This window comes from Thermobia domestica, chromosome 8 (genome assembly GCF_964235325.1).
Source record: "Thermobia domestica chromosome 8, izTheDome1.hap1.1, whole genome shotgun sequence".
Classification (NCBI taxonomy): Eukaryota; Metazoa; Arthropoda; class Insecta; order Zygentoma; family Lepismatidae; genus Thermobia; species Thermobia domestica.
Window position 1 is genome coordinate 252,621,487 of NC_137461.1, and position 18,511 is coordinate 252,639,997.

General features: G+C 36.1%; 1 protein-coding gene across 1 annotated transcript in view; it reads right to left on the reverse strand.

Moving 5' to 3' along the window:
• Positions 1-18,511, reverse strand: part of LOC145693547 (retinal guanylyl cyclase 2) — a 980,145-nt gene that overhangs the window by 8,483 nt on the left and 953,151 nt on the right. The gene's annotated exons all lie outside the window — the stretch shown is intronic.

Consider the following 18,511-nt stretch of genomic DNA (forward strand, 5'->3'; position numbering starts at 1 on the left):
TTTTCCGGCACGTTTATGTTATACGTTTTAATTTTCCCCGTAACACGATTTCTTCTGTCTCTTAAGTAAATAAAAATATAGTCCTGCACAATTTTAAAATGTATTTTAAAGTTAGTGTAGGAAAAAGAAATACATTTTTAAATCAGAGGAATCCTGGATACAACGAACCCAACGATGTACAATCATTGTCAAAAGTCTGAGCACATTACTGATTTGTAGAACAAACATAATTGTTCATATAAAGAAATTGAAACATATGGTCCTGTTGCAACTGAGACAAATTTATTGAGTATATTTGCATTCAATGAAATGCTAACTGCAAGCCTTGATAAGAGCTTCACAAATTTCAGACATTTATTTGATTAATTAATCCTTCAGGAAGCTATGCGATCCCAGTAGCTCTTCAGAACATTCCAAAGACCTCCAGTATTCTCTGGCATCTATATATGGACTACCCTGTCAAGTTCATCCTACAAGAACTCAATGGGTAATAAATCCGGTGACTATGGGCACTATTCCATTTGTAGGTGACGTAAGCGCCTTCTTTGCATTGTAGATAATTATTGCGTAGCTTGGAAGAATGTAAGGGATGGTAATCTTACTGTAGTACCAAGTTACTGCCCCAAATCCACGTTCCAGATGGAATTCTATTTCTAACGTTGTAAAACATGATTTTGTCCATTATTCCATTAATTCGAATTAAATCATGATGTTGGTAGTCCTAAAGCATTCTTAAACAGTGACGCTACTTTCTCCGTGCCTTGCTGTAGACATTACAGGGTCAGGATCAAAGCGCTCTTCGGGACGACCACGCACAAACTTCTAGCATTCGAAGGCGAAAACTTGGAATTAAGATTCGTCTATCCAGAGTGCCCTCTTGCATTGTTCACCGTTCCAGTCTTTATTTTATTTAATTTTTTGGCCCAGGAGTATTTTTTTGTAATTTTGCTACTTGAAGAAATGATATCTTTGCCAATCGTACCCCAAGACCATAGATCTGAAGGTACTGGGCCACTGTCCTCTTTGATACCGATTAGAAATGGCTCTTCCATAATTCTGTTTGTTCTTCCGAAGCGGCTAACGTCTGTTCCGTTTGCCTGTTTAGGGATTTAGCATTTAGATTTCTGAGCTTTCACTATCTATGGTCATTTAGCCCGTCACGTTTTGAGGAATGACGTCCCTCGGCAAGCACACTATCCGGGGAAAGGGAAGGAAGCGTGAGGTACCACCCCGGAATTTGCCTGGTGTGAATGAGGAAAACCCAGGAAAACCTCATTCAGGGTGGCTGTACACTTTTTCAACCGAGTGGCACCACCGGAAATCGAACCCGGGACCGCTCGCACCAAAGGCGAGAGCGTTAGCGACTACGCTACGCGGGGCCACCGTTTGCTTGTTTTCCCACTTGTTATTTTTGGACGATCAGTGCGTTTCACTGTATTATTTACCACTTTGTGACTAGCTTTCAAGAGACCGACGCACCGTTCCTCTCGATCACTGAGCGATTTTTCGCAGAAATCGATTCTCTCCTCTCAAAATAACCACTAGAAAACATGTTTCGATTCTTAGTTACCAGTTTCTCATCCGAATTTTAAAGTATTTGCACGTTTTTCACAACATTCAATTGGATCACGCGAATAAGAACGGTAATTTCGCATATCACAGATATGCATCCAACTTTGCTCATGTTTTGACATGATTGAATGGAGCATATATAACTGTTCGTTGAAGTAAAGAGACAACTACTGATGAGGGTTCATACACATACCATTAGGTGTCGTCGGAACGATGCATCATCAAACGAAGCGTGCTGTTAGTTGTATGTTCATTACTTATCTGTTTATTGCCAGCAGCTTCCCTCGACAAATTTGTCACCAAGACCATAAATTTTCGTATTCTTACATAAACAACATGTTTTATTTTGAAAACCGAGTCCAATAAAATGGTTTTGTATGGACACAGTGTCTTTTATTTGAAAAATACTAAAACATCAATAGAGTGCTCAGACTTCTGAAAATGACTGAAACTTAGTATTTAGGAAGAAACTGCTACAGTTGTGTTTTTATTTCCTATCTAACCAGCATTTCAACCTTATGTCTCAGAATAATTTTGCTTTAATATTTTAGACTTTGTCTGTCAATACCATCTCTATCATATCGTAGTTTTGATCGATCGTGATATGACATACTAAAGTCAGGAACAACCTGTGAACTAACAAGAGCAGAATTCTATGTAGTTGTCAGTTTCGATATGTAATGCAAAAATTGTTTGAACGTATAGAAAAAGATGCGCATCTGTTAAGAGAAGCAAAGTACCCTAACAGTACAAGATGTGGTAGACACGTGCCATTTAGGTGTCGCAGCTACTTTTTAGGTACCCGACACTTGGTACATATGGTAATCATGTGCTAAGTATGTACTTCAGCTACCTAAAGTTTTAGGTGCTTGTTACACCTAATTGATATTTGGGACTATGTACCACAAATGTAGCATTTGTATACCTGGCTCAGTTTCATACTGTCTGTGATAGTCAATTTTTTATTGCGTCACTTGGGACATATATATCTTTCATGTTCGAGGTACTTCCATCAGATGCATACTTTTTCAGATACTTATGACACATAATTGATATCTGCAGCGACGCACGAATGACAGTCAGCTGTTTCCATTTACTCATGCGCAGTAACATGCAACGGTTTCCCGCGCTTTCTGCTCCAATTTCTGTCCTTCTAGTACACAGTCGCTTAGAAAAAAGAAGCAACAAATGCGTCAAATTTGGGAGATGAATTTAGAAGAAAGACGACATAACTGATGAATAAAAATTAAGATAATCTTTCATACATATGTGAACAGTTAATTATTTACGTAGTTAGGGATAAATAATTGTACTTTTTAGATGACAATTGTCGCCGATCATTTGAAAGTGAATATGGAAGAAACGTGAAATAAAATAGAGACGCGCGTCATTTTGTTATAAAATTACATGGCGAGCGGATTTTATCTTATCCTAAACGGTCATCGTCGAATATATAGGGTTACAAGAGCACTCTAATTAGCCAAATTAAAAAGACCCCAAGGATTTATCCTTTATCCCTCTACAAGCGTCATTTCCTTCATCGCATCCGTGGCCAAGTCTGAAGAACACGCGCCTGGTAAACAAAGGGTTGGTGGTTCGCGGCCACCCCAGAATACTTTATTTTTTTACTTTTTAAAAGTGTTTTTAGTCTCACCTGAATGTAAACAAATTACGCATAACGGCGATTTAACGTATTTTGAGGGAGTAATTTTTGCTTACGGTATGGGGAAAAACATACCTAGAACATACTAGGTAAGTTCCTCAGGTACATGTCAGGCATCTGCTTAGGGGCGTACATAGACTGTGACTATTACTTGCCATCCATGTGATTTCTCTCTCATAGGTACATAAGGCACATACTGGGCACATTCCCATGTACCTGAGGGAACATTATAGGCATATGCCTGCTATGTAATTGTGCTGTTAGGGTATATTATTAGTATTATTACAAGGTAGCGAAATTATATAATCCACTTGAATTGTTGGATTTGAGTTTAGTATCGTTTTCAGCACCGAGGCTATATGAGGCGAGGGCCTACTGCTTAACATGGGACAAGAAACGCATGAGCTCCACCGGAGATTGTAATATATCTGTTTGCATTTTAACCTCTTGCACACCAGGGACGTACGTGCGTACGTTTTTATAACGTCGCACATAAACATCATTGACGTACCTCCGTACGTTTGTGGTATTATTACATAGACTTAACTTTTTTCTACCTGGTATTCTTAAACACAGTGTATAATTGTTATCTGGTATTCTAAGCCGTGATTGTTTCACATCTCGATATTTTTAGCCTTCATTTTCACTCGCTAGATGGCATTAGTAGTCATTGAGTTTCTGAAAACATACTACGGGGGGGGGGCAAAACAATATAACGTTTGTCAAGTAGGGAAGCAAACAGAAAGCCAGGAAGAGAAAACAATTTTTTCTGCATTTCACTTGCGACCTTTTTTCACTTGGGCCTTCTTCCCCCCCAGTTCTATGTATGAGCGTTGTCAGGTGTAAAAAAATATTGCCACATGTCACTTTTAGGAGTTTCAATGAAACTGGTTGTTTTGGTAGTTATGGTGCTCCCCCTCAGAAAATCCCGGATCCGACCCTGTATATATATATATATATATATATATATATATATATATATATATATATATATATATATATATATCGTTATTATAGTAATCGCGACGACTCGCGAAGCATGAGCTCAACACGAATCATAGAACTGCTTTCGTCATGTGTGATGCAATCGCAAGTATTCGGTACGATTTGTAGAGTTGCCTTCCGAACGGACACTTGAAAAAAACTGAAATAGCAGAAATGCACCAACAACGTTGCCAAAATTAGGAGACATGTCAAATGAGCGAGAAAAAAAGCAGAATTATAACATGACATAACATGACCATTTCTAGAATTATAACTTGACCATTAACAAGTATTCGAATCAACCGTTAACAATAATAATAGAAAAAATATAAAAGAAAGATAACAACAATAACAAAATGAAAGTTATGCGGCAGTCTGACAACACTGTACCCTCAATTGTTCTCCGTATAGCAAGAGAGACGAGACTGCAAAAATTCATGGGTGGGGGTTAATGACCGGGACACATCCTCGCGTTCCATTAGGTGGTGAAATTAGTAAATCTAGGTCAAGCTTCACGACTCATTACGATCACTATAGTATTCTTCACTAATACGAACTTATTGAGAGAAAAAGTAATTTTTATACGAGGTGCTACCGAAAATTTCCGAGAATCTTAATACTTCGTTCAAACCTTAGCAGAAAGCATAGCTGGTGCTTGATTTCAATTGGTAGTATGCCAAGTGGTGGTCAATTCACACGTTTCTTAGTGGCCGCGAAAGTACGTAAAGTTATCTTTGATGTCAGAAGGTAGGCGATTGTAGTGCTGTTATACTAGAATTCATTGTCGTAAAGGAACATGTTTACACATTCTAAAGAATAGAATGGACTTGATACAAATTTCAGAGAAGATTGCTCCTCGTCTTTTGAACGACAATTAACAGGACCATCGGACTCAGGCTAAAAAAGGTAACCACTGTCCTCACCCATCGACCTAGCCCTTTGTGATTTCTTCCTCTTCAAAGGCGATGTCTTGACTCCATCGAAGAGATATAAATGCAATTGCAACTGTTCTTGAACATGCTACAACCAACAGATTTTCAGCAGTGATCTCAATAATGTGAAAATCGCTAGAATCGTTTCATAGAAGTGATCGTGTGTGAAGTAGTCTATTGATTTCACCGAAGTAAATCCGATTCTCTTCGGAGATTCAATCCTTTTATTCGAATGAAGAATTCGTTCTTTCGGAACGAATTGTTTGGAATTGCCCATTACTGTATGGAGTAAATTGTATTATTGCTTAACGTTTCATGTTAGTGGGTGGTTAGACATGATCATTGTGTTCCATCATACTTTGCATGTGCTTTTTCTTGTTGAGAAGAGGAAGAAGTTCATTATTAAGAATATACTTATACTATCATATTAGACATTATTAGTGACCGTGAAAATGATAATTTAAGATGTTTTCTGATTCTTTTACGGGGAAAATTCTCGAAACTTTTGGGTAGCACCTTCTTACCTTAGTGAACAAATGAAAAAATGAGAGATATACTTTATGGGCCTTATGCAGAGTTGTTTTTAGTGTTGAATTAGTATTTGACTAAAGCCTGACGCTAACTTCCGTATTTTGTCAAACGTAAATAAAGTTAATAACGATTTATATCAAAAAAGGCCAACCTAGACTTTTCCACAGGGCTGTACAAATACAATCGGAGAAACCAATATATGAGAGAATAGGACACATTTAACAAGAATTCTCTTAAAGTGTTTGGACAAGCCTGAAAGTTGACTTTCTTCAATATAAATCGTTGTTAGCTTTATTTACGTTTTACTAAATACGGAAGTTTTCATCACGCGTTAGTCAAGCTCTTAATACAACGCTAAAAACGACTCTGCATAAGGCCCTCTAAGACTATGTTGAAGATAACTCTATTTGGAATGACATATACAAAATAAGAAAATGTGATACTTTATTATTAAATATTTTCGAAACATTTATCACAAACAAAAATGTTCATTATATCGTACTCACCCGTGACTTTCCCTAGCAAGGTTAAGTGAAAAAGAAGAGAGAAATTAGTTAGTTTAGTAGTATAAATGAAAAAGAAAATCTCGTTACAACTTCAAAGACCTATTTACAAAGGATAATAGTGGATAAAATAAATTCAGTAGAGGCTGGGTTAATTCAGGGCTAAAGTAATTTACTTTCGGAATGCAATGTCCGTTTTGGTCTGACTCTAGGATATTAATTTGCCAGGAACAAGTATTATGTGCGAAGTCTGCTTCTGTTTTATTCGATTTTATCATTATTCACATGTATTAATTATCGATAGTTGCTTGATTATTATTTTATCCGTATTCTTTGAACAGTAAGGAGATAATTTGTTTTCTACTGTTATCATTAACTTGAATCGCATCCGATATAATTTACAAATTTTGTGAACCACTTTTTAAAAAGGACGGTGAAATGAAGGATGCATTATGGAGGAATTAGATTGATGACTATATGTTTTCGGCGAGTCCGAGAATCATGGAGGAATGAGATTGATGACCACCTGTTTTCGGCGAGACCGGGAATTATGGAAGAATAATATTGATGACCCCTTGTTTTCAACGAGTCTTGGAATTTTGCAGGAATGAGATTGATGACTACCTGTTTTTGGCGAGTCCGAGAATTATGCAGAAATGAGACTGATGACCACCTGTTTACGACGAGTTCGGAAATATTGGAGGAATGAGATTGATAATCACCTGTTTTCGGCGAATATGGGAATTATGAAGGAATGAGATTGATGACTACCTGTTTTCGGCGAGTACGAGAATTATGGAGGAATGAGATGGATGACTACTGTTTTCGGCGAGTCCGAGAATTATGAAGGAATGAGATTGACAGGGCTCGAAAAATATTGCTTACAAGTACTAGCCAGCCAAAAATTCTACTAGCCAGACTATTTGCAATCAGTGTTTACACTCGCCAAATGTACTTTACCTGCCGTGATTTTACTCGCCAAGTGTAAAAAAGTACTCGCCATTGGCGAGTAGACGAGTGGATTTTTCAAGCCATGGAGGTTGATAACTACTTGTTTTCGGCTACTATGGGTGTTATGGAGGAATGAGATTGATGACAACTTGTTTTCGGCGAGTTCGGCAGGGATTCCCTAAAAGATCTCTTCAGGATCTACACTGCACTTCCCTTCACTCCTTATTAATAACTTAAACTAAATTAAATTTTGAAAAGGATGTCATTTAATACTTACAAAATACTATTGACCTTTTAGAGACATGCATGGTATGTAAACATAGCAGATCTTTCCGTTGATGACGGATGTGATAAAGGAACACATTATGTGGACTGAGGGATCAGATGTGGTTTTTATTAGCCTCATTTATGTATAATTCAATACCCAACTACAGGCTTGAAGGCCTTCAAGGGCGTCTATTTTTTTTTTTTTTTTTTTGAGTTTTTGAAGAAATACTGATAGCGTCTCTAAAGGGATACTTTCAAGACGGTCATGGCAAATAACCACACAGCTAAACGTTCTGAGAACGGGCGTAGTATATGAACACACAATCTGGACGTAGATATTGGATGTAGTTTATGAGCCTCATGTGCGTTTGTTAAATAAATCATTCAATACACAATCATTGGCTTGGAGGTTTTTCGAGCGTTCATTTTTCCGTCTATGAAGAAAGACTGATAGTCTCCCTATAGGAATAATTTAAAAACGCATGTGGCACATAAACATACTACCCATTGACCTGTTGAGAATGTCTGTGGTGTAGAAACATGTCATCTGGACGAAGAGGTCAGATATGGGTTATAAACCTCATTTGTGTTTAATTTGTCAAATAAGTTATTCTATGTGGTGCAATATAATAAAAATTCAGTTTAAAAATGGTTTATTTTTTCGTTCCTAAAGAGTTAAAACAAATTTTTCTTTGCTTCTAAGACCTTTTATTTACTACAGAATTTGGATGACTGTACAATAGTGACGTCATAAACTGTACACCCGATTTTCTAGCTTATACATAAAGACATGACAGCACTTCTTAGTTCGTTATGTACTCCCATGCGCAAAAAAAATTGCGCGTATACTGTAACTCACGATTTTCCGCATTTATTCCTTTTTCCTTACGTTTATGGGTAAAATTGAGATATTAGTATGTGGAGATAATAGAGAGCAATCCATCTAAGGAGATATTTCCAAAAAATATAATAAAATAATAAAAATATAAACAAAAAACAAAATTATGCTCGGTTTTGTGTATACTGGCAACGATGATTTCTAGGGATTTTTTCAGTAGCACAGCACGATTGCGGAGGGAATTCAGTAGGGGAGTCGAGGAGATGGATCAAGGAACTGGATACTGGACTAAAATGTTGCATTTATTGGTTAAAACCTAGTGTGTAGATTGCCTGCCAAATATAAATTAGCTTCTGTAACTGAGATGTCGTACGAAAATATAGAATTAAACAGAAAAACTCTTATGTTAAGGTTCGAAGCGATACGCACCATGGTTATGAATATTATTTCTTAAGAAAAAAGAACAAACAGAACGTAGCCTCTGTGGTTAGGTGGATAGAGTGGCGGACTCGTAGTTATTTTATTACTTTGACACCACATCGAATCTCATCCTATCTTTTTTTTTTTTTTTTTACAAAACATTATAATTTTCATGTTAATAAGAACCGAAGCAATATACTAAGGACAACTTATTGATATCCAGGATTACAGTATTATTGGTAATAGCTATTGGTTTCAGTTCATGTTGTTGTATAGCTTCTCTCACCCTGTTTTCTTGGGAAAATAACAATTTTGTCTCCAACAAAATGTAAAGGATATATACGGACAGAAAAAGACATCTTAGTATCAAACGTGATTTATCGTGATGAAATGGACTAGTTTGCCATTATTAAAAAAAAAAACTAAAGTAAATTACTGAAGTTGACTTCCCTTTAGCTTTTAGCTAAAAAAATATTTTTTTCTTTATAAGACTATACTTTATGAGGCAAGGTGTGTGATCATACCCACAAATTTAGCTAGGGAGTGAAAGATAATCGTTTATACAAACATTTTACAGGTTTAGGTGCGTGAAACACCAATACACCATGGTCTCGCTTATCCGACCATCCTTTGTTACACATGCCGTATGATCCGATATATCATTGCAGAAAGCACCAATCGGCAAGAAGAACTGCAAGTTGTGGTCTTAATCTATTTTTCATGCTCTGGAGTATATCGCCTAGCGCGACCGTCTACACGTTGACTCATACATCTATCATTCAGTGCAGACACGTATCCAGGTTTTCTATTCGGAGGGGGACCAACACGAATCCTCGTAAGCACGTAATTCTAATGTTTTAAAAATATCAATATCAATAATAATAATAATAATAATAATAATAATAATAATAATAATAATAATAATAATAATAATAATAATAATAATAATAATAATAATAATAATAATAATAATAATGCAACAGTTCTGTATTTCTCTTAAACTTTTTCCTACTTTTCATTTATAAACCGGTTTACTTTGGAAACTGCATTATAGCACAAACAAAATGAAACATATTTTCGAGAGAAATGTAACTAAAGAAAACTGTCTGCTACGTATATCACATAACAAAAATAGCAAAAAGACATTGAGTGTATCGTTCTAATATATTAAAGTTAAAGACAGAACGGAAACAAAATGTTAATCCTATTTAATTCCTGTTCTTTAATTCCAAATGGTATAATGGCATTATGGTATGTTCTTAGAATTATAACAAGACAACAGCACATTGCCCAAAGTTTGGACACTGACTATTAGTAAACTGATATAAAAGAATCTCAAAAGGGTAAAAGCATGTTTATTAAAAAGTGCTTGAGTTTCGGAGGGGGACAGCCCTCAGGCCCTCGCGCTGGATACGTCCCTGATTCAGTGCAGTGCAGTTATTTGTTATAAAACATTATTATTAGATGTATAATATGTAAAATTATATCATAAGTTTTACTTTTAACAGGTCTTTTCTTAACACATCCATATTATCCAGCGTTCTGCCTGCCTGTTTATGTCGGATAAGCGAAATTCTACTGTATTTCCAAAGCTAGCATATACATGAACTAGAATTGTATTGTCCTAGAACAGACAATAGTGTGAAATGCTTATATTAAAAGGCTGGAATAAAAAAAAATAAATACTGTCTTGGTAGCGTGAGAACAAATTAAAAACAATTCTATATATTTCCTAGGTATTAGATTATCATCTTATTGTGTCGATATGTATTCTTTTTTTAAACATAGTTTTAAAAGTCATACCATTCTCAATATTCCTAAGGAAATCGAAAGAAAAACTCCTATGTGCCTCTTGTGGCAAAGCGGCTTAAGTGCGTGGTCTGAAACGTTAAGGTATAGATAGAGTACTCGTACTTCAAAAATGCAAATCCGGGACGCTACTAAATTACGAGAATCTTTGAAATGATTAAAATTGAAAGAAGTGTTGAATACTAATTTACTTTTCTCTATTAGATAGAGTTGTTCAAGCATTACGTTATCACATTTTTATTCCTTTCACTAGACCTTCTTCCAAGGGCGCTGATTTCTCTGTAATTTTTTTTTTCTGGGAGGGCATTCAAATGCAGACGATATATATTAGGATTTTAAGGCAAATTGCATTCAAATTATGCCAAATATTGTATATTCATAAATACAAAGGGGGCCTACATGAGCTTTGGGGTGCCCGGCCCCCTAGGATCGGCGCCCTTGCCTTCTTCCTAGTTAAGCAAACGTAAGCAGATGATTTACTCCCTTTCCCTGGTAAGCAAAATTGTTTTTGTTTCTCAAGTTTTGTTGTGTTTCGTGAAATAACAGCAGGAATTTCCAGATTACTTAACCATCTAAATGAATGTTTTCACTTAGAGCCATCCCGTCGATTCGCTTTGCCTAGGACTAAAATAAATTAAGGGTCAATAATGAAAGAGACATGTGGATCGAAGATCTTTCTTTGTTCGAACTTTGATTTTTTCAAATCCATGATGGGAAATTATATTATGTGTACAATTTTCGAAATTAATAGTATACAGTCGTAAAAATATCTTACAAAACGATGGTTTATTGCAAAATACTTTGACTCAAAGAATAAATTACAAGTAATAAACTTCTTACTTTTCCTGAAGAGTCTAAGTCTTGAATGAGACAGAGGCTCTTCAGCGTAGTGCTTGGAAAGATTGCCTCACTTGTTCTACCTTCCCGTGACGCAGCTTTGATTCGACTTGATCCTAAACGGATTATTCAGAAGTCGAAGTCGGAAGATGTTTCCCATTTTTCCCAAACACTCTTGGTCGATTACAATCTGCCTCACTTGTGAGGGGACAACCCCATGCCGTAAGCGTTGGTGGACTACCGATAGGCAACTAGCGACATGTCCCCAAAAATTGGTGGTCCCGCAGCCAAAAATTGGTCCCACTTCCGCTTTGAAAATTATACCACCACTGGCAGAGAAGCGACGGAACGCCAACGAACCACAAAATTGTTCCCCTAAAATACGTTAAATCGCCTTTGCATTAAGGTGAGTCTACAAACATTTTTTAAAAAAGTAAAAATAAAGTGCCCTGAGCTGGGCGTGAACCACCAACCTTAGGGTTATTAGTTCGCCACGGAGGCGATTATGAAGACACAGCTTGTAGAGTGATAAATCGTTGGAGTATTTTTAATATTTCTAATCAGAGTGCTCCATTAACCGTATATATTTGACGATAACTGTTTGGAATCAGATCAAATGCACTCGTCATGTAATTTTATAACAAAATGGCAAGCGTCTATTTACTTTTCCCAAATAGACAGTTGCCAACTAAATTCATACAATTATACGCACCCATCTCAAGATTTTTCACTTCATGATGTTAAGGCAGAAGTTACTCTTGACCCCCGGAGCTCAAGTATTGTCCTTATAATAACAATTCGTCAGGGAAAAGTAATATATAATAATAACCGCATGCACATGACTGGCGATAGTTCGTGTTGGTCCCTTTGCGATTCTCCGTGACAAATCAAAGAAGCGGGGATCAAAATGAAGTCCTCGCTGTTACGTGGTGGTAACTTCAATATCCCCGATTTTTTTTTTTTTTTTTTTTTTAGGCTCAGGCCCGTCTTTTAGAACCGGTATCTGAAAATTAAAACCGGCACGGGTTATCATCATTGCCTTTTATTTCTTTAATTTATTTTGTTTTGCATTTTGAAATAGGTGAAAGGGGATTTGAATTGGGGAGGGAAAGGAAACCACAAACAAGAAAAGAAACAAGAGACAAGAAAACGAAACAAAAACGAAACAAAACAAAGAATGAACAAAGAATAAACTATGCAAAACTCAACTATTGACTGTTGTAATTTCCAAAGTGCTATAACCATTGAGCTTGACCCTAACATATTCTAATATTAAACTATGCAATACGCAACTATCTACTAATACTATTTCCAGGGTATTTGACCATTGATCTTGATACTAACATGTTCTAATACTAAATTGTTTGCTAATCAAATCAAGATTATCTAAACTCTTTCTGATCTGCGTTGTCATTTCCTACCTCTGTTTGGTATTTTTATTTATTTGATTTTGATCTTGTTAGTATTTGGTTAGTTACTTCTAACTGTTTAGCTACTTCTATTTTTGGTATATTTATGTCTGTACGTATTATTATTATTATTATTATTATTATTATTATTATTATTACCATTCTTCTTCTTCTTCTTATTATTATTATTATTGGAGTTATTTAAACTTTGTTTCTTTACTTAGCTTGGTTGAGTCCATATTTATTAACTATGATTATTATGTTTTATTTTTTTTAAATATGCTTTATTTATTTATTCTATTTCTTTTTAATTTAATTTAATTTACTTTATTTTTGAATTTAATGTTTATTTAGTGTTTATTTTTTACTATGTTATTTCATTTACTTTGATGGACTTCTTCTATCTTCAGGTTTCCCCTGTATGAGCTTGGTTTTCACCTGCTATTTCAAGTTTCTCTCCTGTGATCATATTTAATTCTTTCACTAATTATACACTGGTTTTTCCCTGTATATTTTGCCCGTTTCACACACTAAAAGCACTAAGAACACTAAGTTGACACATAAACCGCATTCACCAAAACACACTAAGCCACACTAGTCTTCACTAATCCATACCGCATTCCTCTTAATAGTCCCTTGAGCCTTCGTTTATTGAATGTTCTCGTGGTTGCAATAGATTTCCTCCCAATAACACAGGTTTGAGGTCCAGGGCCCACTCAGAGTACTTAGTGTGGATCCTGGTCCGAGGTATCCTTCCACCTGTGCCAATATAGGGATCAATCTCCATTAACATACCGTTATTGAGTCATTCACGAAGTAAACTTGTCTCCTATGGGGACATAGTCACAGCCAACACGCACACGGACACACAGATGGACCCGCCACCCGAAGGAAAGACACTTCCAAAAACACACTCTAGTGCGTCCGGAGTTCCGTTCCAAGTCACCTATGCCTGGAGACGCACTAGCACAACCACACTCGTCCTCCCCGGCAGATACGGAGTTCCAGTATCTTCCACGAGACGTTCTGAGGTCTCCGGTCCTGAGGAGAAACTGGATTCCATTCATCCTTCCACATTCATTCTGCTCTTGTTTTTCATGTGTTTTTCTCTATAGAATTGTTCTTTTTTTAGTTTCGAGTAAAGGTCTGTTATTTTCTTCAGGATATTGTAATCTTTCTCGCTTCTCATTATATCAGCTATCGTCTTCTGTCTTATGTCCACTCTTTCCTTAAATAACTCTTCGAGAAAAGGGCACCAGAGTATATGATGCTCTGGTGTCCCCGTTTCACCACATTCGCAAATTGAATTGTCTTTGACCTGTATTTTTTGTAGGTAGGTTTCATATGGACCATGTCCCGTTAGAAAATGAATGAGTCCTGGGGCTGGGTCAAGAAACTTTATTTGTTCTCTGATTTCTACCGTTGGTATAATATTTCTAAGTCTTTGTGACTTAGCAGAGTGCGTCCATTCAATATTCCACATTTTTTTATTCTTTCTTCAATCTCTTGGGCGCTTTCAAAAAACATCACCCAACAGTGCCCTTACCTCTTCTCTATTATTCCTTTTCATCCAATAATTTGCCGCTCTCTGTACTGCTATTAAGTTCAAAGGCTTGACATCAAGTAACAAACACAGGGCATTGTTGGGGGTGGTGCTATATGCACCACTTAATCTCATCAGAAGGTTTCTTTGTGGTCTGATAAAGTTTTCTTTTATTCTCTTGTTTTGAAGCAGTCTGTGCACCCATATGCTAGATCCGTAAGTCATTGTAGCACATAGCAGGGTTTCGTGATACAATTTTAATATTTTGTTAGGCAATTTATATTTATTTTTACCTAGGGTTATCAATTTATTTGTCATCTTATTTCCTCTCGTAACGGTTTCTTGAATGTGTTTACCATAGTTCAGGTTTTCATCGATTGTTACCCCTAGGTATCTAAATTCTTTAACTCTGTCTATTTTATGATTGCCTAGTTTTATTTGTGGGCCTCTATTCAATTTTCTACCGAAAAGCATGTATTTTGTTTTTTTGACTGATAATTTTAGTTTATTTTCTTGACACCAATTGTTTAGGTCTTCAACTATTGCATTTGTTTTCATTTCTATTTCTCTTCTTGAATTGGCTGATAATATTATCGCAATATCATCTGCAAAAGGCTATTATTTTGTCTATTAGATTGTTAGCATTTAATTTTTCTAGGCAGGGTTGTATCAAAATGTCCCACATTAAGGGTCCTAATATTGAGCCGTGTGGGCAGCCTTTTTCATTACGAATTTGCAACTCCTCTTGCTCCATTTGTACTGAGATCCATCTGTTCCGAAAATACTGTTTAATGATATTTATCAAATAGGTTGGCATTTCTAGTTTAACTAATTTATCGACCAATGATGGGACCCATAGGTTGTCGAATGCTCCCTCTATGTCTACGTAGAGCGACAGGACATATTTACTTCCTGAATTACTCATTCGAATTTGTTCTATGTACTTATTCAGAGCGTCTTCTGTTGATCTGCCCGCTCTGAAGCCAAACTGTAGCGTATCTTCACTCATATTCCTATGTTTGTTAATCCTATTTGCTATAATCTTTTCGTATATTTTACTTATGTTTTTTAGCAGGCAAATTGGGCGATATGAGCTTACATCAGTTGGGTCCCTGTCTTCGTTTTTTAGCAGGATTATTAATTTTGACATTTTCCATGATTCCGGAAATTCTTGCCGTTGTAGTAGTACATTGCAAAGTCTTGTCAGGTACGGGGTCCATATTTCTCTATTTTTCGTGAAGACTTCATTTGGTATTTCATCCAATCCTGGTGATTTTCCTGTTTTTAATTTCCTAATGATGTTTTCGATTTCTTCATTTGTTGCCATGTCTTCCTTATTTACCGGTTCTACTTGTGTCGGCTCTTCGAATTTTCTTCTTATTCGTTTCTGATCTTCTGTTTCATCTTCCATTATATCCTTCGGGAAAAACTTTCGTGTTAAATTTTCAATGGTTTCCTTTCTAGTTACTGTATAAGATCCGTCATTTTTTCTTAACGTGCAAAGTGTTAAGGGGTTTATTTTCTTCATTATTAATTTGTATGGAAATCCCCACTGATCAAGCTGTATGTTTTTGGTTAGGAATAGTTCCCAGCTTCTTTTCTTTGCTTCTATGATTTCTGTTTCATACTCTTCTTTGGCATTCCTATAAGCTAAGAGTCTTCTTTCTTTCAAATTTGGAATTGCTGTGGCTTGGTAACTTTTTCTTTTTGCTCGCACGATTTTTCTTAATCTTTCCAGTTTAGGTGACCAAAAATCGCCATATCCTACTCTCTGCGTGGTTTTAGGAGTGGATGCCTCTATTGCCAATTTAGTAGCCTGTTCAATTTTTTGTACTAATTCGTCACTGCTTTTGTCTATGTCCAATTGTGGTAAGGTAAGCTTCTTTTCAAAATTTTCCCAATTTATCTTTTTAATGTTTAACCTTTCTTTATTCTTACTTGGTGTATTTAATTCCATGTTAAATGTTATTATTTCGTGATCGCTTGTTGTTTCTCGATCCCATGTATGCCAATCTGTAATGTTATCAACTAAATTTGGTGTACAGAGTGTTATATCAATATAAGATTCTCCTCGGGAGCCCACAAACGTTGGTTTGTTTCCAGTATTTACGATTACTAATCCATTCTGGGCTATGAAATCTTCCATAATTTCTCCTCTTGTATCTGTAGAGGGTGATCCCCAAGCAGTACTCTTAGCATTTGAGTCTAGAACAAACAATATTTTCTTTTCAGGATTCTGCCAAATGATTTGTTGAAGTTTACCTATAAATATTTCAATGTCTTTGCTATACTGGAAATATGAATTGACTATCCAAAAGGTGTCTGTTCCTTTCGTTATTTCTATACAGATTATCCAATTGTCACAATATTGTGAAAGTTTTAAAGCTTCAATGTTCCTGTTCATTATTACTGTGGCTGCTTGGGGTTCTTCACCTCCGTATATGATTTTACTTGTTACAGGAAAAGTTGTTAACTTGTTGTTATGCAGATATGGCTCCTGTATGGCTAAGATATCTATGTTGTTTGTTTCTGTAAATCTTCGTAATTCCATTGTTGCTATTTTCGATTTGTGCGAATTGTTTTGTGCTATTCTAATTGTTGTTAACGTGTTATGCATATTTGGTATAAACATAGGCATCCATCCCCGTTTTACTGTAGTCGAAACAAATCCTACCATGCGCATTTACCAGTTGTTTATAGACATTCTCTAGATCCCAGTGGATGCCTCTTCTTTCGTATAGGTATACCTCATCTATTAGATCTAGCAACTCCCATCCATTAGCTGGCAGATCAAACGTTCTTAGTTCCAATCTATCTATTTCTTCTAAGACCGGATAAGTAATCGTTCTTCCTTTTTCGTGGATGTCTCTTACTAGTTGTCTAAATGCTACGTTCAGTATGTTTTTATCTTCAAGCTTGGCTAATCTGTATAGATGGTTCATATTGGGGTACAACATTTTGGGCTCATTAAATATTGTTTTCTCTTCTTCTTCAGTAGAGGTTATCGTGTTGTCTTGTATCCTTTTCTCTTTTGGTGGAAACAGATATTTTTGTTCTCCCGGTGTGAATGAGATTAATGTTTTCTTCTTTGTATCTCCTTTCTCAGTTGGTGTGATGTCTGTATTCTCTATTCTATTTTCAGGTTCCATTTCCATGTTAGTCATCCTAATTGACCCTTTTAATTCTTTTTCTTCTTTTATGTCGGTTTGAATATATTTGTCCTTGGTTGAAATAGTTTGTTTTCTCTTTCTGTTTAAAAAATCTTCTAATCTTCGTTTATCTCTTTTTTTCTTACTGGGCGGTTTGTTGCGTTTCTTATTTTTTAGTTGTGCTCTTTTATCCATAATTTATCTTGCTTATTATCCGTTCTCGTGCCATCCTGTACGATACACATTCTTCTGTGTTGGGTGTTTGACATTCCTTATGTCTCAACCTACACGGTACGCATATGTTTTTATTCCTATCTTCACACTCGTCGCTATTGTGTCTTTTTGAGCCACAGTATCTGCACACTTTTCCATCCTTAGCATCACAGTGCTTCATTACATGGCCAAAATCCTGACAAACGTAGCACTGTGGTACTACGATGAAATCTTTGACTTTGTGTGACTCGTAGTCCACGTATACTCTATCTTTGCTTATTAATACCTTCCTTATACCTGGCGTTACTTCAATCACCAGATGGCATTTCTTTTGTCCTTTCTTGCCTGCTCTAAATCTGGCTTTGATCTTCTTTGCCTCTTCCATTTCTTCCTCTTCAAAATTCTGTTCTATTATGGCAGCTACAATTTCCTCGTCTTTGACATCTGAAGGTATGCCGTAGACTATCATTAAAGGGTTTCGCCTCCTAGTCTCTTCGACTCTAAAATCCTTCTTTATTTGTTCTTTGGAGACAATTTTATTCAAATCTTCCTTGGTAGCTGTTTCCAGGAATACCAGGTCTTTTGTTGTTCTCATCCCTGTGATTTTTAGTTTCTCTTTCCTAGGATCTATTGTCTCTGCCAGTCTTCTTACTGTTTGTTTTGTAGTCTCTCCCTCGTTTGGTCTAATTATCAACGCAGGTTTTGTTCTTGCCGTGACTTCCATTATTTTCTTCTCTCTTTCTGTTACCTTTCTTCCCATAACCACTTCCGACCATGTTAGGTTTTCATCCTGTTCCTTTTTTTCATGTGTATCTTCTATCTTCTTTGAAAGCGCCTGTATCTCTTTAACTACAGTTTCTGTATCCGTGCCTTGCTTATTTTCCAATTCT